This window comes from Pongo abelii, chromosome 8 (genome assembly GCF_028885655.2).
Source record: "Pongo abelii isolate AG06213 chromosome 8, NHGRI_mPonAbe1-v2.0_pri, whole genome shotgun sequence".
Classification (NCBI taxonomy): Eukaryota; Metazoa; Chordata; class Mammalia; order Primates; family Hominidae; genus Pongo; species Pongo abelii.
Genome location: NC_071993.2, coordinates 85,208,608 through 85,234,109, shown reverse-complemented (window position 1 = coordinate 85,234,109; position 25,502 = coordinate 85,208,608).

Below are 25,502 nucleotides of genomic sequence, written 5' to 3'. Positions count from 1 at the left end.
GAGTTCCAGGCACTCTTCTGTCCTACATGAGTCGATGAATTTAGTTCTCATAACCTCCATGTGAAAAGTATTACTGTTATTGCTATGGAAGGGGGGCAGGGAAGTGCTGGGTAGAGGAAGCCGTGGTCCCTGGGGAGGGCTCCACCCCCAGACCTGTGCCCACGTACCTAAGTGAGGACAGGCACTCCTGCCTTCCCGCCCAAAAGTTGCATTTCCTAAGACCATCCTGGCCCGCCACGCCTGCATCCTGTGCCTATAAAAACCCCAACACCCTGGCAGGCAGAGACACAAGCAGCTGGATTTCGAAAGGAATACACAAGCGGCTGGACGTTGAGAGGACTTCAAGGGGAGCATGCCAGTGGAAGGACACAGGACAGACGCCGGCAGGCCATCGACCCGTGGCCAGCAGAAGGAGGCGAGTTTGGCCGGAGAGATTGGAGGAGAGCCTGGGCCGCTGAGCGGCCAGACTCCACGGGAAAACCATCTACCTTCTGGCTCCCCCATCTGCTGAGAGCTACTTCAACTCAATAAAATCTTGCTCTCATTCCCCAAGCCCACATGTGATCCAATTCTTCCGGTACATCAAGGCAAGAAATCCCAGGATACAAAAAGCCCTCTGTCCTTGAGATAAGGAAGGGGGTCTAATTGAGTTGACTGACACAAGCCGAGCTAACACAAGCCGCCTACAGACGGCTAAACTAAAAGAGCACCCTGTAACACACGCCCACTGAAGCTTCAGCTGTAAACTTTCACCCCTAGACAGTGTCGTGGGGCCGGAGCCCCACAGCCTGCCCAGCTGTATGCTCCCCTAGAGGTTTGAGCAGCAGAGCACGGAAGAAGCGAGCCACACTCCCATCACATGCCCTGTGAGGGGGGACAAGGGAACTTTTCCTGTTTCATCATTATTCTTATTTTACAGAACAAGCAGTAAATGTCATTCCCAAGTCATCCTGTAAGTGAGGTCAGATTCCGTCTTGGTAAGTCTGGTAAGTCAGGCTCCAATATATACTTTTTTTTTTTTTTTAAATGGGGTCTGGCTCTGTCACCCAGGCTTGAGTGCAGTGGAGTTATCTTGGCTCTCTGCAACTTCCACCTCCCAGGCTCAAGCAGTCCTCCTACCTCAGCCTCCTGAATGCTGGGACTACAAGCGTGCACCATCATCCCTGTTTTTTGTTGCTGTTGGTTTTTTTTTTTTTTTTTTTGTAGAGACAGGGTTTCATCATGTTGCCCTGACTGGTCTTGAACTTCTGGCTTTAAGCAATCCACCCAGTTCGACCTCCCAAAGTGTTGGGATTACAGGCGTGAGCCACCATGCCTGGCCAAAACTTGCATTCTTGACCATTACTCTATGGCATTCTTTAAATCCTGCAATACATGCTCCCACAGTATGCCCCAGACTGATTAAATCAGAATTTCTAGAGAAGGGGTCTGAGAATCTATATTTTAAAGGAAGTTCCCATAAATTCCAACCAATTTCAAAACTTACTACAAAGCTATAGCAATCAAGATAGTATGGTGCTATTGTAAGAACAAACATATAGATTAATGAAATGGAAGTTTAAGTATAGAAACAAACTCTCACATTTAAGATCAATTGATTTTTGGCAAGGATACCAAGATAACTCAATGGGGAAAGAATAATCTTTTCAACAAGTGGTGCTAGGACAACTGGATATCCACATGCAAAAGAGTGAAGTTGAACCTATATCACATACTCTGCACAAAAGTAACTGAAAAATTGATCAAAGCCTTAATCTAAGAACTAAAACTACAAAATTCCTAGAAGAAAACATAGATGTAAATCTTTATGACCTTGAATTAGGCAATAGTTCCTTAGATATCATGCCAAAAGCACAAGGAACAAAACAAAAAGTAGATAAATTGGACCTCAACAAAAGTAAAAATGTGTTTTTTCTAATGATACCATCAAGAAAGTAAAAAGACAACCCATAGAAGAGGATAAAAAATTTGCATATTATATATCTGACAAGGGACTTATATGTAGAATATATAAAGAACTGCTATACCTTAATAATGAAAAGACAAATAATCGAATTTTAAAATGAGCAAATAATCTGAAAAGAAATTTCTCCAAAGAAGATATACAAATGGCCATAAACACAGAAATCAATGTTGATCAATATCATTAGCCATCAGTGTAATGCAAATCAAAAGCATAATGAAACATGACTTCACACACACTAGGATGGCTATACTAAAAAAGATAACAAAAAGTGTTGATGAGAATGTGGAAATATTGGAACCCTTTTATACTGCTACTGAGAATATAATACGGTGCAGGCACTTTGGAAAACAACTGACTGGTTCCTTAAAAGCTTGCATATAGAATTCTATGACTCAGCAATTATATTTCTAGGTATATACCCAAGAATGAAGAAAACAGATGTCCACACACAGATGTTTATGTCATTATTTTTATAATAGCCAAAACATGATAACAATTCAAATGTCTATCAACAGATGAATAAAATGTCTTATGTCCATAAGATGGAATGTGATTAGGCAATAAGAAGAAATAGTTACATGGTACAACATGATGAACCTCAAAAACATTATATAAACTGAAGGAAGCCAGATACAAAGGACCACACATTGTATGATTCAATTTATATGAAATGTCCAGAATAGGTAAGTCCATAGCAACAGGAAGTTGGGTGGTTGCTTAGGACTGGAAGAGTTGAGGGAAATAAAGACTGACTTCAAATGCACACAGAATTCCATTTTGTGGTGATGAAAATGTTCTAAAATTGATTGTGGTTATGGTTGCACAATTCTGTGAATATATTAAAAACATTGAATTGTATATTTTAAATGAGTAAATTGTGTGGTACGTGGCTTATATCTCTATAAGGCTGTTATTTAAAAGAAGATTCTCACATGGTTTTCTATATTTTTCATGTTTCAAAACCTAGGAAAGTGAAATTAGCAATTCTCTAGTTATATTGACCACCGAAATAACAATAGTAACAACGATAGCTAATTATTTTATGTATCTGCTGTGTTTTCTAACAGCTTTATATTTGTTAACTCATTTGATCCTCACAGGAAACTATGACACAGGTCCTGCTCTTATGATTCCCAATTTGACTATAGGTAAGGTGCAAATTATTGGCTCCAAAATGAAATTTTCAGCAAACATGATACATCCAAAGAGGAATTTTTGTCATAAATTAGTCCTAAACTGAACAAAAATTAATTCAACAAATGTTTCTTCAACAAACTGTCCTCAATGAACTCACAAGACAGAAATAGACCTAATTTTATTTTATTTATTTATTTATTTTTATTATACTTTAAGTTCTAGGGTACATGTGCACAACGTGCGGGTTTGTTACATATGTATACATGCGCCATGTTGGTGTGCTGCACCCAGTAACTCAGTAACTCGTCATTTACATTAGGTGTATCTCCTAATGCTATCCCTCCTCCCTCCCCCCATCCCATGATAGGCCCCAGTGTGTGATGTTCCCCTTCCTGTGTCCAAGTGTTCTCATTGTTCAGTTCCCACCTATGAGTGAGAACATGTGGTGTTTGGTTTTTTGTCCTTGTGATAGTTTGCTGAGAATGATGGTTTCCAGCTTCATCCATGTCCCTGCAAAGGACATGAACTCATCCTTTTTTATGGCTGCATAGTATTCCATGGTGTATATGTGCCACATTTTGTATTTATTTATTTTATATATATATATATATATAAATACTTCAAGTTCTAGGGTACATGTGCACAATGTGCAGGTTTGTTACATATGTATACATGTGCCATGTTGGTGTGCTACACCCATTAACTCATCATTTACATTAGGCATATCTCCTAATGCTATCCCTCCCCCCTCCCCCTACTCCACAACAGGCCCCAGTGTGTGATGTTCCCCATCCTGTGTCCAAGTGTTCTCATTGTTCAATTCCTACCTATGAGTGAGAACATGCACTGTTTGGTTTTCTGTCCTTGCGATAGTTTGCTGAGAATGTTGGTTTCCAGCTTCATCCATGTCCCTACAAAGGGCATGAATTCATCCTTTTTTATGGCTGCATAGTATTCCATGATGTATATGTGCCACATTTTCTTAATCCAGTTTATCACTGATGGACATTTGGGTTGGTTCCAGGTCTTTGTTATTGTGAATAGTGCTGCAATAAACATAGGTGTGCATGTGTCTTTATAGCAGTATGATTTATAATCCTTTGGGTATATACCCAGTAATGGGAACACTGGGTCAAATGGTATTTCTAGTTCTAGATCCTTGAGGAATTGCCACACTGTCTTCCACAATGGTTGAACTAGTTTACAGTCCCACCAACAGTGCAAAAGTGTTCCTATATCTTCACATCCTCTCCAGCACCTGTTGTTTCCTGACTTTTTAATGACCGCCATTCTAACTGGTGTGAGATGGTATCTCGCTGTGGTTTTGATTTGCATTTCTCTGATGGCCAACACTAACCTAATTTTAATGTGGACCACACTACAACAAAGTGCCGTTGAGAAGAGGTGCTGAGGACATAGTGAATGAGTAATTCAGGCTCGAGGAGATTGAGAAGGTATTTGAGTTAGGGTTTTGAAGGATGAGTAGACTTTTCTTGGGTTTAGGAGTTAAGGAAGTATCTCTAGACAAAGAGTATAATAGGATAATAGTATGGAGGCTCACTAAATTGAAATGACATGTCTCTTCCTAGGCTGGCAGCTCCTTCAGAGCATATACTAGGCCTAAGTCATACCTATAATCCTAGTGCCTTGAAAAGTATTTATGGCATGCTCAGTAAATTCTTACTGAATTAGTGAACAGATGGATGGATTGATGAATGATGGAAAAGTTAATGAATGTCATAAAGTGTTTGAGAAATAGCAGTTAGAATAGTGTGATTGTTGCACAAAGTCAAGTAGGCAATGCAGCTAAAAAGACAGTTTGAAGCCAAGCTCTGAAAGGACCTATGTATCATAAAAAGTATCCTGGCCTTTATTTTATTAAAAATATAGGTCTATTGACTCTTTTTGAACATATGAATGGCATTGGCTTGTTTGTGTTTTAGAATAATAGTTCTGACAGTATAGAGGATGGATTGGCAATGGTTGGAGGTAGTTATGTATCAGGAGGAAAATTCTTAGGAAACTACAGCAAATTGTCCAATTGAGAGATGATGAAGACAGAACTATGAAAAGGAATATAAGAGAGACACTTGAAAATACCTCTGTGGCATCTAGCTTGAGTGACTGGTAAGAGTGCAGTGCCATATTCTAATATAGATCGTGAGAGAAGGAGATTTTTTTGAGGGAAAGTGATTGAGTAATTTCACATTTTTTTTTAGTTTGGGGAGCCCATAAGTCTATCCAGAGTGGCTTGGCAATATTAGTCAAGAGGTATGGGCTCAAGATATAGATTTGGGATTTAGGTGCTTATAGGTATTAACTGAAACCGTAGAGGAGATGAGATTCTCTGGGAAGGTGATGAAGAAATAGATTGAGCACAGCGCATTAGAGAATACTTATATTTAATGGGCAAGCAGAAACAAAGGGCACAATGAATGGAAATTTATAGAGAGGAAGGAGACTAACTGAAAGAGATTGCAAGGCAGATATTTAGAGGCAAAGTTGAACCTGACAGACCCAGCAATGAAATACTTACAACGATACTTCTAGTTGCAAGTAGCAGAAACTCACTTGAACTAACTTAAGTAGATGAGAAGAATCTAATAATAGTGTTCAAGAGTGTTTTACCAAACCTAAAGTCAGACCAAGTGACTGGGCCTCAGAGGGGGCCGGAACCAGAAACTGAGCAGCTATCAGGAACCAACGGAGGCACCTGCTCAGTTCTCTAAACTGCTTCGTTCTTCTCTCTGAAGACTGCCTCTGCTCTTGCCCAACTCACAGTGGCTGACTTCCATATTAAGTGGTTCTCTGAATCCCAATTCCAGTTATTGTAGAAAGAATATGATTGGCCCCAGTTGGGTTAGGTGTCCACCCTTGATCCAATCCACTATGGCCAGGGTAGGGATACGGAAGGACTCAGAACAAAAATGACAGCTAGGATTTGCTTCTATGAGTGAAGGGAATAGTTCTCAGAGAATGACCACTATGAATTGGGCAGATGCCCCCAAAGATATCTACTACAAGATTGATCAAAATGACTGCACAAAGGCCTGGTTGATCTTTCATGGAGACATCGATTACAAGGAAAGTTGTGAGTACAGTGACTCCTTTTCTATTCTCTCTGTTCCTGTTTCCTCTGACAGCCCAGAGGAAAACTTGCATTAATGTCAGTGTTTATTTCTCCACATAACAGAAACGAGAATAAAATAAATTGCTTGTGAAATGCCTTGACATCCTCAGGTCAAAGGTTCTAAACAAACACAAAGCATTTTTTTCCCCTAGGGAAAACTAGAGCTTTCTAGTTGTTTTTGCTTTCACCTGGGTCTCATTGATTTCCCAAATTGTACTAGTTGCTTTCCAGCTTTCATTAATCAAACTGCCACTTGGGATAGACTGCTGGTCCTTCGTTTTATTTTGATTAATTTCATTCTCACATTCATCTCTCTGGCAATTTGCAGTGGATGATTTGTTACGGGCAGAGCAGGATGTGGGATGACTAGGGATTTGGGGGAGTAGAGTCAGTTCCTGAATCTGATTGAGTCTGTCTGTTAACAGAAATATTTTCCCCCTCATTCCTTCTAGCTCTAAGAATAGCAGTACCAGCTGTACTTGCCTGAGCCATATCTAAATTAATAAAATAAAGTGGGATTATTGACATTTTCTTGCTTCAACTACCAAATGTGCATCTTTGCATTTTTATCAACTGAGATGCTCTTATAATGGAACATTCGCAGAAATGGGCTTGACATAAAAATGATAATGTACACTTTATTCATGCTAATTATGCATTTGTATTCCTCTTACTTATGTTGTCCTTTTATCTATTTTGCATTTGAGCAGTTAGGATTAAACAGAAGCAGTTTAAGGAAGGCAAAGTAGCTTAGTTGTCAGGAAAGTGTCTTTATGGTCAGACTTTCATCCTGCTCCCAGCTCTCTTACCTAAGACCTAGGTGGCCTCAGGGAAACTATTTAACCTTTTGAAGCCTCCATTTTCATGCCTAAGCAATTATGCTCCTTTGAGGTTCAAATGATATATACAGCAAGTCTTCAAATAACACTGTTTTAATTAATTCCCGCTGGGACCACCGTCAGTGTGGAGTTCACAGGATCTCCCCATGTCTGCCTGGGTTTTCTACAGGTACTCCAGTTTCCTCTCACATCCCAATGATGTGACCCCTGGTATCATTGGCATGTCTAAATGGTCCCAATCTGAGTGTGTGTGTGTGTGTGTGTGTGTGTGTGTGTGTGTGTGTGTTGGGGGGGTGTTGTGTGTGGGTGTGGGTGTGAGAGCACACATGCATGCACACCTGCAATGGGACGATGTGCTGGCAAGAGCTGGTTTCTGCCTTGAAGCCTGAGCTGAAAGGATAGGGTCTGGCCACCAGTGACCTTGAACTAGAAAAAGCAGAATAGAAAATGAATGAATGAATGAATAAATAAATAAACAAATAAATAAATAAATAACAATTATTATCAAGTAAAAATTTGTAGATTCAATGATAATCATACAAGTGCATGACAATAAACGATGTGACGCAAAAGTGCTCAGCAAGTCCTCTAGATTTGTTATTGTTTTTGAACTTCATGATGGAAGGTCCTGCTTCTTACAGTTTTTACTTTGCAAACATTTATGCTTTGATTTAACCCACCACCGTGATGACCGCACCATCACTCACTGACTCACCAAAAATTGGGTAATTATCTTATTTGTTTTTATTAATCTTTTAAGAATGTATATATAGCTCACATTTATTTCAATGTTAGACTAGAAGTGTTTTGGTTTTTATTTAGAAGTTTGCTTATGTTTTTGTGACCAGAAATATGCTGTATGAATTTAACTCTTGTTTATTTCAATTAGCCTGTGGTAAAATTGGTTTCATTATATGTTGTTTTGCTTTAAGTTGCAGTTCATCATAGGCTAATTAATGTTATTTCAAATGAAGGTTGTTTTGATAGAGAGAGGGTGATTCCTCAGCCATAGCATAGGCAGAATCACTGTTTCAGATGTGGAGATAGAGGAAGAGTTTAATGTGTGGATAAACCCAAGGGAGGTCTGGGAGCCTCAGTTAGCAGGTGAAAATAGTGAAAGACTTGCTAGAGGGAATGGGGTCCCACTCTCTTTTGCATACGCAGGACTTCCACATCCCATAGGAGAGTGCAACAGGATTAATCTCTAAGAACCTAAACATTCTTCACTCTCAGGATTGGACACACCCAGAGGTCTCTGTAGCTGGGCCACCCCTAACTTATTAGAAGGCCTAAGGAGGCTCCTAGGCAAGAACTCTTCCAGGTTCAAGCAACTACTGGCCACGGGCCAAGCTCAGGAAGGAGCTTGAATACCACACTTTATCTGCTACTCAACTTTCCCACGGTCTAGACTATGGGACTCATGCCTCAGGCTTAGGGGAAGGCCAGAAATGAGATTAAAAGAAGGAGAAATGCCCTTCACTCACACTTTGGTTGGGCATTCAGAGCACACGTTCACATGGCTTTCTAAACGGCTTAAATTTTGGGTGAACTAAACATTCCCCCTTGAGGTAACTTCTAGAGCCTAAAAAGGTCAAGGGCACAGTGGCCTGAGAAGCAAGCTTGATCACCCAGAAGATGAAACAGCAAAAGAAGCAATATCTCTGAGCCCTTGGCAGCTGGAAGGACTAGCTCACAAACACAGCAAGACCCATGGGTGAGAGTTCCTGTGGCAAGGGTATGAGCAAAGTGCAAAAAGCACCATTTGTAGCTGTTTGCTGTGACACTGATTTTACCCTCTTGTGATGTAGTCTGGTAAATAATTGGCACCTAACAAATATTTGTGGAATAAATGTCTACTAATTAAGCAATTTATATGCATCCCACTTGGGTATTGCCCTTTTTTATTTATTTTGCTTCAAAGGATTAATATTGAAGTTAAAAAGTTCAAAGGAGTCTGTTTAGCAGGAACAGGGGCTTTGCTTGGCATCTGAGAGAGACTTGGGCAAGTAACTTCATGTCCCCATTCTTTTTTCATTTCATCTATAAAATAGGATTGTTGGGAAATGTAACTGGACAATGTATGTAAAGTAAATGAATGCATGCCTGACCCTAACCATGGAACTTCCATGTAGCAATAATCAGTCATAAACTGCTTAGCTTAGAATTCATGTATACAGTTGTATTCTCTTATTCTCATAGTTGAAGATAGGAGCATTAAAAGGAGCATTCAAAATTAATATAAAATTAATGAGGAAAGAAGTCTGCAAGGAGAGGAGCAAGAATGTGTCTCATACTTCTTTTATATTGTCCAAAGTTTTCAGTACAGCTCTATGTCTTTCAGGTAGTTGCTCAATAAGTGTATATTAATGTATTAATTTGAGGTGCCCCTCGCAACTTGGATAATAGTAACGCAGCTGAAAAGCCACCGAACTAAGAAACAGAAGACTTAGGTCAAGACATAGTTATGCCACTAATTAGCTGGGAGATCTTGAATAAGTCTTTAGCCTTGGCATACTATTTCTTAAATCAGGAGTTTCCCCAAAATTCTTTCCAGCACTAATATTCTATATTTTTACAAAAGATCTGAGGATGTAGAATAATGTTCTTCATGAGGGAAAAGAGTTGCATAGAAATGGCATATGGTAACACCCCAATGGGAACATGTAAAGTTATGGGCATTAATTCCATATGACGGACAGAGAAATAACAGCAGCAAGAGCGGCAGTTTGGGTGTCTACCAAGTTTCAAGCACTGTGCTAAGTGCTTTTCACACATTATTTTATTTAATCCTTACAATAACCCTGTGAAATAAGTATTTATGTTCCCAACTATAGCTAAGGAAACCACGGTTTAGAGAAAGTTTTCCATTACTCAGTAAGCTAGCATTTCATTGACCACTGGCCTTGTATACTCACCTGGGAATCTGGTTTGCCTTTCTTATTATCAAAGAAAACTGGAATTCAATGTTGGAATTATGCCCATAGAGTTGGTTTGTCTATTGTGCTTCTTAATCTTTACTGAATTATAAGTTTCTTAAGGAATTTGATAAATATTGTGTGGATGGCAGCAGAAGTTACCGACCCTTTAAAGTGTATTTTTCGTTTAGAACATCTCTCCTGTAAAGGATCAAAATCTCTCCACAGTCTTCAATCGCGGCCTAGGAAGACCTAAGAACATCTCAAATAACTATCCAGAGAGTGCTTCAAAGGTCTAGAAACATGATAAAAATCCTTGCCACAACCATCTTTTTAGGATATCATGTTTTCTCTTTTCTTAAGTCTGCACCTATCCACATATCTATTGGACTGAGGCTAGAGTGCTTGCCTTGGAGCAATAAAAGATAAATCATTTGGTCTCAATTTCTGCCTGTGATCTATTTATTCACGGGCTTCAATTCTGGATCTTCACTACATTCTGGCCAGATTTGGGGATTGTGTGGGTAGAGATGATGACTGAATACTCACAGGGTATTTGTGCTAAGCTTGGTGATAATACTTCAGCCTGCTTATTACATCAACTGCAATCTGTCTAGGCTAGGCTGCATTAGATTATGAGGGGTTGCCATCCTGCCATTTAGAGACCGTTCATATTTGAATTATATAGCAAGGGAAGCCAATGGAGTGTCTTAAGCAGGGGAAGGATAAGGGGGGTGTACGGTGGAGGGGGGTGTGACCTGATCACATTTGATTTTTCAGAATGGCACTGTGACTACAGGAGGAATAGACTTGGAGAAGACTAAGAACTGGCATAATAAAACTAAGTAGATGGCATAGGTCACCCCCAGTTTCCTTTTGAGCTCTTTGAAGGCAGACACCTTGTTAATACTGGTCATTGGTCTCCATGACACCTAGCATAGGGTATAGAGCTTAGTGAGGACTGTGGAATTAATCAGTGAATGAACAAAGAACTAAAAGCTCCTTGAAAGCAGGAAGGCTTCTTCATTTTTCACTGATTAATTTGTAAATTGCTGCTGTTTACCATGACTAGTCTTAGTCAGAAAGCACAAAGTGGCCCAGCATTATTTTCGGTAAATTATTAGCTACTTAAAGGCAGCACCTGTCATTATTTCTTTGTGTCTTTTCTCACCTTCCTCCTAGCACAGTTATTTGTGCATAACAAGTCACTAGTAAATGTTTAATGAATGAAAAATTCATCTCGTAGACTAATGAAGTTTCTTTTCTTTTTAAAAGAAACTGTTGAAACATCATTTTCAATGGCCTTTTTACACTTACCAGTGCTTGTTAGTGGGGCTGATTCCGACAGTTATAAGCATGAAAAACTGAAAGAAGTAGAATCAAAGAATGCCTGAATTGGAGGAGGCTTTAGAGGTCATTCGGTCCAGCTGCCTACCTGATGTATGTAGCAGTACAACTGCTGTGGGGATTGCTTTCTATTTTGGTTTCATGTTTGACCTTTGCCTGACTTCTCTGAGCTCTGTCCTCATTTCTTCCAGCCCTGGGTAGTACACATTTGCATGATTGTGCTAAATCCATTTCAAAATGCAAAATAGGACACCTCTGTGATATGATCTAGTGAGTGTCATTCTTCCTGGCTCAAATCAATTTCTTTATCATTCCTTAAAGGAGGTAAAGGAGGGCCTTCTGGGCCAGTACGTGCTATAAGTTCTAGATGTAAGAATTAAAAAAACTAGCATGTTTGGGGCATTTTAGTGGGATTTTGTAGAGTGTGCTGCTTTCCTGTCTCAAAGATTTAATAAGCAAAGCAAAGGTAGCTAGGGTGAATGTTAGGATTGTGTAGAGTCACTGTTGAATCATTTCATCACTAATGTCACATTCCTGGGCCTCTACATTAGAATTTTTATACCTCCTATGTATTTACAAAATGCTTTCATAGTTGGTCTTTATTTTTGTCAGCATTCAATTTTCCATTAAATTCTTCAAAATATCACTCATGAACACCTACTTTGTGCGAAGTACTATGCTTTGTATGGTGGGCCATACAAAGAAGTAGAGGATTTGCCCCTTTAACAGTTAGCATGCTTAGGTTGCCAGCAGCAGAAAGTCTGGCTAACTGATTGCAAGGCTTTCAGGTAGTTCAAAGAAAGGCTGGAATAGCAGTCTTGGGCCAGGGAAGCATCTAGTAGATCTAGAACCCAAGGTAAAGGAAGATAGGCAGCTTCCTTAGGTCACTGCCAATGAAATCAGTCAACTGTTTTCCCTATGTTTATGATACTTTGTTGAAGTTTCAAATTCCTGGAGAGAAACTCCTACTGGCCTAATTTAGTTATTTATTTAACCTTAGGAAAAGAAGGGCAGAGAAGCTTGACTGATTGTCCAATCAAGACTTTACACAATAGAAGAGAGAATATTTTTCTTTTTTTTTTTTAGTGTTTCATTTCTTGTATTTGTTTATTGACTTTTTTATTTTATTGATGTTTTTCTTTTTTTATTATACTTTAAGTTCTAGGGTATATGTGCACAACGTGCAGGTTTGTTACATAGGTATACATGTACCATGTTGGTGTGCTGTACCCATTAACTCATCATTTACATTAGGTATTTCTCCTAATGCTATCCCTCCCCCTGTCTCCCACCCCACAACAGGCCCTGGGGTGTGATGTTTCCTGCCTTATGTCCAAGTGTTCTCATTGTTCAGTTCCCACCTATGAGTGAGAACATGTGGTGTTTGGTTTTCTGTCCTTGTGATGGTTTGCTCAGAATGATGGTTTCCGGCTGCATCCATGTCCCTGCAAAGGAAATGAACTCGGCCTTTTTTATGGCTGCATAGTATTCCATGGTGTATATGTGCCACATTTTCTTAATCCAGTCTATCATTGATGGACATTTGGGTTGGTTCCAAGTCTTTGCTATTGTGAATAGTACCGCAGTAAACATATGTGTGCATGTGTCTTTACAGTAGCATGATTTATAATCCTATGGGTATGTACCCAGTAATGGGAATGCTGGGTCAAATGGTACTTCTAGCTCTAGATCCTTGAGGAGTCACCACACTATCTTCCACAATGGTTGAACTAGTTTACAGTTCCACCAACAGTGTAAAATGTTCCTATTTCTCCACATCCTCTCCAGCACCTGTTGTTTCCTGACTTTTTAATGATCGCCATTCTAACTGGTGTGATGTGTTATCTCATTGTGGTTTTGATTTGCATTTCTCTGCTGTCCAGTGATGATGAGCATTTTTCCATGGGTCTGCTGGCTGCATAAATGTTTTCTTTTGAGAAGTGTCTGTTCATATCCTTTGAACACTTTTTGATGGAGTTGTTTTTTTCTTGTAAATTTGTTGAAGTTCTTTGTAGATTCTGGATATGAGCCCGTTGTCAGATGGGTGGATTGCAAAAATTTTCTCCCATTCTGTAGGTTGCCTGTTCACTCTGATGGTAGTTTCTTCTGCTGTGCAGAAGCTCTTTAGTTTAATTAGATCCCACTTGTCTATTTTGGCTTCTGTTGCCATTGCTTTTGGTGGTTTAGTCATGAAGTCCTTGCCCTTGCCTATGTCCTGAATGGTATTGCCTAGGCTTTCTTCTAGGGTTTTTATGGTTTTATGTCTAACATTTCAGTCTTTAATCCATCTTGAATTAATTTTTGTATAAGGTGTAAGGAAGGGATCCAGTTTCAGCTTCCTACATATGGCTAGCCAGTTTTCCCAGCACCATTTATTAAATAGGGAATCCTTTCCCCATTGCTTGTTTTTGTCAGATTTGTCAAAGATTAGATAGTTGTAGATGTGTGGTGCTATTTCTAGGCCTCTCTTCGTTCCATTGGTCTATATCTTTGTTTTGGTACCAGTACCATGCTGTTTTGGTTACTGTAGCCTTGTAGTACAGTTTGAAGTCAGGTAGTGTGATGCCTCCAACTCTGTTCTTTTTGCTTAGGATTGTCTTGGCAATGAGGGCTCTTTTTTGGTTCCATATGAACTTTAAAGTAGTTTTTTCCAATTCTGTGAAGAAAGTCATTGGTAGCTTGATGGGGATGGCATTGAATCTATAAATTACCTTGGGCAGTATGGCCATTTTCATGGTATTGATTCTTCCTATCCATGAGCATGGAATGTTCTTCCATTTGTTTGTATCCTCTTTTATTTCATTGAGCAGTTGTTTGTAGTTCTCCTTGAAGAGGTCCTTCATATTCCTTGTAAGGTGGATTCCTAGGTATCTTATTTTCTTTGAAGCAATTGTGAATGGGAGTTCACTCATGATTTGGCTCTGTTTGTCTGTTATTGGTGTATAGGAATGCTTGTGATTTTTGCACACTGATTTTGTATCTCGAGATTTTGCTGAAGTTGCTTTTCAGCTTAAGGAGATTTTGGGCTGAGACGATGGGGTTTTCTAAATATACAATCATGTCATCTGCAAACAGGGACACTTTTTGACTTCCTATTTTCCTAATTGAATACCCTTTATTTCTTTCTCTTTTCTGATTGCCCTGGCCAGAACTTCCCACACTGTGTTGAATAGGAGTGGTGAGAGAGGGCATCCCTGTCTTGTGCCAGTTTTCAAAGGGAATGCTTCCAGGTTTTGCCCATTCAGTATGATATTGGCTGTGGGTCTGCCATAAATAGCTCTTATTATTTTTAGATACATTCCATCAATACCTAGTTTATTGAGAGTTTTTAGCATGAAGTCCTGTTGAATTTTGTCAAAGGCCTTTTCTGCATCTATTGAGATAATCATGGGGTTTTTATCATTGGTTCTGTTTATATGATGGATTATGTTTATTGATTCGTGTATGTTGAACCAGCCTTGCATCCCAGGGATGAAGCCAACTTGATCGTGGTGGATAAGCTTTTTGATGTGCTGCTGGATTTGGTTTGTCAGTATTTTATTGAAGATTTTTGCGTCGATGTTAATTAGGGATATTGGTCTTAAATTCTCTTTTTTTGTTGTGTCTCTGCTAGGCATTGGTATCAGGATGATGCTGGCCTCATAAAATGAGTTAGGGAGGATTCCCTTTTTTTTCTATTGATTGGAATAGTTTCAGAAGGAATGGTACCAGCTCCTTTTTGTACCTCTGGTAGAATTTTGCTGTGAATCCGTCTGGTCTTGGACTTTTTTTGGTTGGTAGGCTATTAATTATTGCATCAATTTAAGAGCCTATTAGTTGTCTATTCAGAGATTCAATCTCTTCCTGGTTTAGTCTTGGGAGGGTGTGTGTGTCCAGGAATTTATCCATTTCTTCTAGAATTTCTAGTTTATTTGCATAGAGGTGTTTATAGTACTCTCTGATGGTAGTTTGTATTTCTGTGGGATCGGTGGTGATATCCCCTTTATCATTTTTTATTGCATCTATTTGATTCTTCTCTCTCTTCTTCTTTATTAGTCTTGCTAGTGGTCTATCAATTTTGTTGATCTTTAAAAAAAAACAGCTCCTGGATTCGTTGATTTTTTTGAAGGGTATTTTCTGTCTCTATCTCCTTCAGTTCTGCTCTGATCTTAGTTATTTCTTGCCTTCTGCTAGCTTTTGAGTTTGTTTGCTCTTGCTTCTCTAGTTCTTTTAATTGTGATGTTAGGGTGTCAATTTTAGATCTTTCCTGCTTTCTCTTGTGGGCATTTAGTGCTATAAATTTCCCTCTACACACTGCTTTATATGTGTCCCAGAGTCTCTGGTACGTTGTGTCTTTGTTCTCACTGGTTTCAAAGAACATCTTTATTTCTGCCTTTATTTTGTTATTTACCCAGAAGTCATTCCGGAGCAGGTTGTTCAGTTTTCATGTAGTTGTGCTGTTTTGAGTGAGTTTCTTAATCCTGAGTTCTAATTTGATTGCACTGTGATCTGAGAGTCAGTTTATTGTGATTTCTGTTCTTTTACGTTTGCTGAGGAGTGCTTTACTTCCAACTATGTAGTCAATTTTGGAATAAGTGTGATGTGGTGCTGAGAAGAATATATATTATGTTGGTTTCGGGTGGAGAGTTCTGTAGATGTCTATTAGGTCTGCTTGGTGCAGAGCTGAATTCAAATCCTAGCTATCCTTTTTAACCTTCTGTCTTATTGATCTGTCTTTTATTGACAGTGGGGTGTTAAAGTCTCCCATTATTACTGTGTGGGAGTATAAGTCTCTTTGTAAGTCTCCAAGGACTTGCTTTATGAGTCTGGGTGCTCCTGTATTGAGTGTATATATATTTAGGATAGTTAGCTCTTCTTGTTGAATTGATCCCTTTACCATTAAGTAATGGCCTTCTTTGTCTCTTGATGTTTGTTGGTTTAAAGTCTGTTTTATCATAGACTAAGACTGCAACCCCTGCTTTTTTTGATTTCCATTTGCTTAGTAGATCTCCATCCCTTTACTTTGAGCCTATGTGTTTCTCTGTATGTGAGATGGGTCTCCTGAATACAGCACACTGATGGGTCTTGACTCTTGATCCAATTTGCCAGTCTGTGTCTTTTAATTGGAGCATTTAGCCAATTTACATTTAAGGTTAATATTGTTATGTGTGAATTTGATCCTGTCTTTGTGATGTTACTGGTTATTTTGCCCATTAGTTGATGCAGTTTCTTCCTAGCATCAATGATCTTTACAATTTGGTGTGTTTTTGCAGTGACTGGTACCAATTGTTCCTTTCTATGTTTAGTGCTTCCTTCAGAAGCTCTTGTAAGGCAGGCCTGGTGGTGACAAAATCTCTCAGCATTTGCTTCTCTCTAAAGAATTTTATTTCTCCTTCACTTATGAAGCTTAATTTGACTGGATATGAAATTCTGGATTGAAAATTCCTTTCTTTAAGAATGTTGAATATTGGCCCCCACTCTCTTCTGGTTTGTAGAGTTTCTGCTGAGAGATCAACTGTTAGTCTGATGGGCTTCCCTTTGTGGGTAACCCGACCTTTCTCTCTGGTTGCCCTTAACATTTTTTCCTTCATTTCAACTTGGTGAATCTGACAATTATGTGTTTTGGAGTTGCTCTTCTCGAGGAGTATCTTTGTGGCATTCTCTGTATTTCCTGAATTTGAATATTGGCCTGCCTTGCTAGATTGGGGAAGTTCTCCATGGATGATATCCTGAAGAGTGTTTTCCAACTTGGTTCCATCCTCCCCGTCACTTTCAGGTGCACCAATCAGACGTAGATTTGGTCTTTTCACATAGTCCCATATTTCGTGGAGGCTTTGTTTGTTTCTTTTCATTCTTTTTTCTCCAAACTTCTCTTCTCGCTTCATTTCATTCATTTGATCTTCAATCACTGACACCCTTTCTTCCACTTGATCAAATCGGCTATTGAAGCTTGTGCATGTGTCACATAGTTCTCGTGCCATGGATTTCAGCTCCATCAGGTCATTTAGGGTCTTCTCTACACGGTTTATTCTAGTTAGCCATTCATCTAATCTTTTTTTTCAAGGTTTTTAGTTTCCTTGTGATGGGTTTGAACATCCTCCTTTAGCTTGGAGAAGTTTGTTATTACCGACCTTCTGAAACCTACTTGTCAGCTCCTCAAAGTTATTCTCCATCCAGCTTTGTTCTGTTGCTGGCAAGGAGCTGCAATCCTTTGGAGAAGAGGCGCTCTGGTTTTTTAGAATTTTCAGCTTTTCTGCCCTGGTTTCTCCCCATCTTTGTGATTTTATCTACCTTTGGTCTTTGTTGGGGTTTTGGTGTGAATGTCCTTTCTGTTGATGTTGATGCTATTCCTTTCTGTTTGTTTGTTTTCCTTCCAACAGTCAGATCTCTCAGCTGCGGGTCTGTTGGAGTTTGCTGGAGGTCCACTCCAGAACTTGTTTCTCTGGGTATCACCAGTGGAGGATGCAGAACAACAAAATACTGCAGAACAGCAAATATTGCTGCCTGCTCCTTCTTCTGGAAGCTTGGTCCCAGAGGGGCACCCACCTGTATGAGGTGTCTGTCGGCCCCTACTGGGAGGTGTCTCCCAGTTAGGCTACACGATGGTCATGGACCCACTTGAGGAGGCAGTCTGTCTGTTCTCTGAGCTCAAACACCATGCTGGGAGAACCACTGCTCTCTTCAGAGCTGTCAGACAGGGACATTTAAGTCTGCAGAAGGTTCTGCTGCCTTTTGTTCAGCTATGCTCTGTCCCCAGAGGTGGAGTCTACAGAGGCAGCCGGCCTTGCTGAGCTGCAGTGGGCTCTGCCCAGTTCCAGCTTCCTGGGATGCTTTGTTTATCTACTCAAGCCTCAGCAATGGCGAACGCCCCTCCCCCTGCCAGGCTGCTGCCTCACAGGTCGATCTCAGACTGCTGTGCTAGCAGTGAGCAAGGCTTTGTGGGTGTGGGTCCCACATCCACAGATATAATCTCCTGGTATGCAATTTGCTAAGACCGTTGGAAAAGCACAGTATTTGGTCAGGAGTGTCCCGTTTTGCCAGTTACCATCTGTCACAGCTTCCCTTGGCTAGGAAAGGGAAATCCCCGGACCCCTTGCACTTCCCGGGTGAGGCGACACCCCACTCTGCTTCGGCACACCCTCCATGGGCTGCACCCACTGTCGAACCAGTTCCAATGAGATGAACCAGGTACCTCAGTTGGAAGTGCAGAAATCACCCATCTTCTGCATCGATCACGCTAGGAGCTGTGCACTGGAGCTGATCCTATTCAGCCATCTTGGAACAGAGAGAATATTTTTCTAAAGAAAAAAAGGTTGCTGTTACCAAAGTAGGAAAATGAATACTGTACAGCCAAAGAAACCAACACATATGACTACTACAGTTAGTTCTCCTGGAGATTTCATAATAAGATTTGGAAGTTGTGACATGCTTCCATGAAGAGTTAACCGAAGGGATAAGAGTTGAATAGCCAAGCAAAACAACAGCACAAATACCTCAAAGTAATGATGTGATTAAGTCACTCCGAATGGTACTGAGGATAAGTGTCGTGAGTTCAGAGAAAAAAAAAATGACTAGAGAAAGTCAGACTGCTCTCACAGAGAAGGAACAGTTAAGCCTGGCAAAGAACGATGGGTAGAATTTGGTTAGGTGGGGTGTCCTTCATCATATGTTCACCTCTGGTTAGATTTAAACTAAAAGGTCCAAGGCACACCTGGGTTGGAAGAGTTCATGTAATTAAGTGCAAATTCTAATTATTGAAACAGCAAGAGATAAGATATATAACATATTTAGAATAGAGTCTTTCATGTAGTTAAGTACTTAGAAAATGTTAGCATTGTTATTAACATTACCATCATTATTGTTATAAAATTAAGACTATTCATCTGATTATATATCACATTAATTTTTACAAATGTCTCTCAAAAAGACTGGATATATCACTCTGCCCTATGTTACAGAGTCTGATATGAACATCTACCAAAAACTGTGTACCTGAGCTGCTTGAAAACTTATCTCTGAGACTCATATTCAAAAGGTCAGCCAGGGCAGCCACAACCAGATCTTCACCTAAATTAGCCAGGATATTTTTAGATGGAACCAAGGTTGACACGTCCATATCCTTTCTAGGATGCCGTGTTAGTATTGTCACTCTCCCTGAAAAGACGTTCTTAGTTGTGTCAAATCAAGTTATTTTGCTGTAATATTTATGTGTGCTAACCCCTGTTGAAATGGAAAACAACCTGTCAGTCTCATCCTCTTAATGATTCTTACACTTGAATGCTATTGTCGCTTTTTGGCTTCCTCTTCTCCGAGCTAAAAACACTCCAGCTCCTTTCATCTTTATTTACAGCTTCCCCTATGCTTTTTTTTGTTTTTTAAAATGCCTTTGTTGTTGCTTTTTCTTCCTCAGGATCACTTGCAACTTTTCTATGTCTCTTTTTACACTTTCTGGAACAAAATTGTACAGAGTAGGTGATCACAGACGTCCAATGAATAGGGCCAGGAGACCTCTGAAGAAGCAATAATCATGAACAATTGTGGAGTGCTTACTATGTGCTAGATATTGTGCTGAGCAACTTACATACACTCTTTAAGAGTTAAAATACTATGGCAATCATTACCCCTATTTCACATTCATGTAAGGTTTCAGAGATAGTACATGGCACAGCCTGGACAAAACTCAGGTCTGCTCAATATCAGAGCCTGTGGTCTTAACCCCCAGGCTATATTATAGCCCATTAAGTTTGGGACCATGGTAACAAACAGATGATTGGATGATCAAGGCCCCAATGTGCTTTATCTTAGAGCAGCACTTTTCTAATTTGTCCACCTGGTATTCAGAATACATGGGGGGAATCACAACATGGTCCACCAGAAATGGGAGAGATTATTTAGGAGCTCGTCTTTTTAATCTTAAAACTCCATGTATGTTTTGCATTCCATTTAACAATATATTCAAGTTTATTCAAATATAAAAAAGTTGAAATTATAAACACCAAGTGAAATTGAATCTCCTAAAAAGATACATCATGTTTATTGTTACCTGGAGTTCTCCAGGGCAATGGAAAGCTCAGATTGAGAATCAGAGCCATAGCAATGACTATGTACCTTTAGCATGCAAGATATTCAAAGGAGTTTTCACCACTTGCCTCCTCCTTCACAGAATCCTCCCCCAAATAAGAGACAAAGCATCACTCAGAATTACATCCCAGTGTGCCCTGTAATATACACCATTTGTGAAATGTCTGTTTCTATAACTCAATGCCATATGGTATAGAGTTATTTAGATCCAGGTAAAATTTGGGGGAAATCCAACTAAAATGATGATTTTTTTCATTTTAATATCATTGATCTGTTGTTTTTCATTCTGGTAATGATTAAATATAATGCAGGATACTTATTTGCTATGTCCATTTTGGGTTTGTAACAATGTAACTTGTCTCCTGCATTTAAGAGAAGGTTACCCTTCTATTCTCTTATGGGAGTGGAGCATAGGGGAAGGAGTGACAGTGTATCGATCTCATACAAAACTGTAATCAAATAGCCATCTTTTAAAGTTGACAGGGAGGAAAAATGCTTTCTGCTTCATCAACCAAACTTTCGTGGTAGTATTTGTGATACTGGTAGCCTTACATGAGCATCAGCAGTTGGGAGTGGAGAGAAAAGTCTGTACTGAGCTCCCACAGTTTGCCACCAAACAAAGGAATCATATAATTTTTGTATAATTTATCACTCAAACTGGGGCACTCTGGAGAAAGAAAGGGGGCACAGTAGTCACAAACATGAGCTAACCTGGGCAAAGTGGGACACATGGTCACACTGCCCATCACCAATTCCTCACATGGAGTCACAGGCAAAGGAAGGGTCAATTATACTAAAAACCTAATGCGATCCAATCTAATTTCACATTGCTTTTTCGGTGACACCTATGACTGATTTTAGCTGTGGATAATAGGTTCTCATATTTTAAAAGGAACCCTCCACCCCAAATTCCTGTATTAATGTGACTCTTCTTCACATATCTTGGGTATATGTTTATGTGTGTCTATTTACCAATAATTGCATCTAAACTAGCAACATTGTTGCTTATTTATGTCCAACTTGTGTTACATTTTGACCATGAGATTTTTTATTTATTTATTATTATTATACTTTAGGTTTTAGGGTACATGTGCGCAATGTGCAGGTTAGTTACATATGTATACATCTGCCATGCTGGTGCGCTGCACCCAATAACTCGTCATCTAGCATTAGGTATATCTCCCAATGCTATCCCTCCCGGCTACCCCCACCCCACAACAGTCCCCAGAATGTGATGTTCCCCTTCCTGTGTCCATGTGTTCTCATTGTTCAATTCCCACCTATGAGTGAGAATACGTGGTGTTTCGTTTTTTGTTCTTGCGATAGTTTACTGAGAATGATGATTTCCAATTTCATCCATGTCCCTACAAAGGACATGAACTCATCATTTTTTATGGCTGCATAGTATTCCATGGTGTATATGTGCCACATTTTCTTAATCCAGTCTATCATTGTTGGACATTTAGGTTGGTTCCAAGTCTTTGCTATTGTGAATAATGCCGCAATAAACATACATGTGCATGTGTCTTTATAGCAGCATGATTTATAGTCCTTTGGGTATATACCCAGTAATGGGATGGCTGGGTCAAATGGTATTTCTAGTTCTAGGTCCCTGAGGAATCGCCACACTGACTTCCACAATGGTTGAACTAGTTTACAGTCCCACCAACAGTGTAAAAGTGTTCCTATTTCTCCACATCTTCTCCAGCACCTATTGTTTCCTGACTTTTTAATGATTGCCATTCTAACTGGTGTGAAATGGTATCTCATTGTGGTTTTGATTTGCATTTCTCTGATGGCCAGTGATGGTGAGCATTTTTTCATGTGTTTTTTGGCTGCATAAATGTCTTCTTTTGAGAAGTGTCTGTTCATGTCCTTTGCCCACTTTTTGATGGGGTTGTTTGTTTTTTTCTTGTAAATTTGTTGGAGTTCATTGTAGATTCTGGATATTAGCCCTTTGTCAGATGAGTAGGTTGCAAAAATTTTCTCCCATTCTGTAGGTTGCCTGTTCACTCTGATGGTAGTTTCCTTTGCTGTGCAGAAGCTCTTTAGTTTAATTAGATCCCATTTGACAATTTTGGCTTTTGTTGCCATTGCTTTTGGTGTTTTAGACATGAAGTCCTTGCCCATGCCTATGTCCTGAATGGTAATGCCTAGGTTTTCTTCTAGGGTTTTTATGGTTTTACGTCTAACATTTAAGTCTTTAATCCATCTTGAATTGATTTTTGTATAAGGTGTACGGAAGGGATCCTGTTTCAGCTTTCTACATATGGCTACCCAGTTTTCCCAGCACCATTTATTAAATAGGGAATCCTTTCCCCATTGCTTGTTTTTCTCAGGTTTGTCAAAGATCAGATAGTTGTAGATATGCGGCGTTATTTCTGAGGGCTCTGTTCTGTTCCATTGATCTATATCGCTGTTTTGGTGCCAGTACCATGCTGTTTTGGTTACTGTAGCCTTGTAGTATAGTTTGAAGTCAGGTAGTGTGATGCCTCCAGCTTTGTTCTTTTGGCTTAGGATTGACTTGGCGATGTGGGCTGTTTTTTGGTTCCATATGAACTTTAAAGTAGTTTTTTCCAATTCTGTGAAGAAAGTAGTTGGTAGTTTGATGGGGATGGCATTGAATCTGTAAATTACCTTGGGCAGTATGGCCATTTTCACGATATTGATTCTTCCTACCCAAGAGCATGGAATGTTCTTCCATTTGTTTATATCCTCTTTTATTTCCTTGAGTAGTGGTTTGTAGTTCTCCTTGAAGAGGTCCTTCACGTCCCTTGTAAGTTGGATTCCTGGGTATTTTATTCTCTTTGAAGCAATTGTGAATGGGAGTTCACTCATGATTTGGCTCTCTGTTTGTCTGTTTTTGGTGTGTAAGAATGCTTGTGATTTTTGTACATTGATTTTGTATCCTGAGACTTTGCTGAAGTTGCTTATCAGCTTAAGGAGATTTTGGGATGAGACAATGGGGTTTTCTAGATATACAATCATGTCATCTGCAAACAGGGACAATTTGACTTCCTCTTTTCCTTACTGAATACCCATTATTTCCTTGTCCTGACTAATTGCCCTGGCCAGAACTTCCAACATTATGTTGAATAGAAGTGGTGAGAGAGGGCATCCCTGTCTTGTGCCAGTTTTCAAAGGGAATGCTTCCAGTTTTTGCCCATTGAGTATGATATTGGCTGTGGGTTTGTCATAGATAGCTCTTATTATTTTGATATACATCCCATCAATACATAATTTATTGAGAGTGTTTAGCATGAAGGGTTGTTGAATTTTGTCAAAGGCCTTTTGTGCATCTATTGAGGTAATCATGTGGTTTTTGTCTTTGGTTCTGTTTATATGCTGGATTACATTTATTGATTTGCGTATATTGAACCAGCCTTGCATCCCAGGGATGAAGCCCACTTGATCATGGTGGATAAGCTTTTTGATGTGCTGCTGGATTCGGTTTGCCAGTATTTTATTGAGGATTTTTGCATCAATGTTCATCAAGGATATTGGTCTAAAATTCTCTTTTTTGGTTGTGTCTCTGCCCAGCTTTGGTATCAGGATGATGCTGGCCTCATAAAATGAGTTAGGGAGGATTCCCTCTTTTTCTATTGATTGGAATAGTTTCAGAAGGAATGGTACCAGTTCCTCCTTCTACCTCTGGTAGAATTCAGCTGTGAATCCGTCTGGTCCTGGACTCTTTTTTGTTGGTAAGCTATTGATTATTGCCACAATTTCAGCTCCTGTTATTGGTCTATTCAGAGATTCAACTTCTTCCTGGTTTAGTCTTGGGAGAGTGTATGTGTCGAGGAATTTACCCATTTCTTCTAGATTTTCTAGTTTATTTGCATAGAGGTGTTTGTAGTATTCTCTGATGGTAGTTTGTATTTCTGTGGGATCAGTGGTGATATCCCCTTTAACATTTTTTATTGCATCTATTTGATTCTTCTCTCTTTTTTTCTTTATTAGTCTTGCTAGCGGTCTATCAATTTTGTTGATCCTTTCAAAAAACCAGCTCCTGGATTCATTAATTTTTTGAAGGGTTTTTTGTGTCTCTATTTCCTTCAGTTCTGCTCTGATTTTAGTTATTTCTTGCCTTCTGCTAGCTTTTGAATGTGTTTGCTCTTGCTTTTCTAGTTCTTTTAATTGTGATGTTAGGATGTCCATTTTGGATCTTTCCTGCTTTCTCTTGTGGGAATTTAGTGCTATAAATTTCCCTCTACACACTGCTTTGAATGCATCCCAGAGATTCTGGTATGTTGTGTCTTGGTTCTCGTTGGTTTCAAAGAACATCTTTGTTTCTGCCTTCATTTTGTTATGTACCCAGTAGTCATTCAGGAGCAGGTTGTTCAGTTTCCATGTTGTTGAGCGGTTTTGAGTGAGATTCTTAATCCTGAGTTCTAGCTTGATTGCACTGTGATCTGAGAGATAGTTTGTTATAATTTCTGTTCTTTTACATTTGCTGAGGAGAGCTTTACTTCCAAGTACGTGGTCAATTTTGGAATAGATGTGGTGTGGTGCTGAAAAAAATGTATATTCTGTTGATTTGGGGTGGAGAGTTCTGTAGATGTCTATTAGGCCCGCTTGGTGCAGAGCTGAGTTCAATTCCTGGGTATCCTTGTTGACTTTCTGTCTTGTTGATCTGTCTAATGTTGACAGTGGGATGTTGAAGTCTCCCATTATTAATGTGTGGGAGTCTAAGTCTCTTTGTAGGTCACTCAGTACTTGCTTTATGAATCTGGGTGCTCCTGTATTGGGTGCATATATATTTAGGATAGTTAGCTCTTCTTGTTGAATTAATCCCTTTACCATTATGTAATGGCCTTCTTTGTCTCTTTTGATCTTTGTTGGTTTAAAGTCTGTTTTATCAGAGACTAGGATTGCAAACCCTGCCTTTTTTTGTTTTCCATTTGCTTGGTAGATCTTCCTCCATCCTTTTATTTTGAGCCTATGTGTGTCTCTGCATGTGAGATGGGTTTCCTGAATGCAGCACACTGATGGGTCTTGACTCTTTATCCAATTTGCCAGTCTGTGTCTTTTAATTGGAGCATTTAGTCCATTTACATTTAAGTTAATATTGTTATGTATGAATTTGATCCTATCATTATGATGTTAGC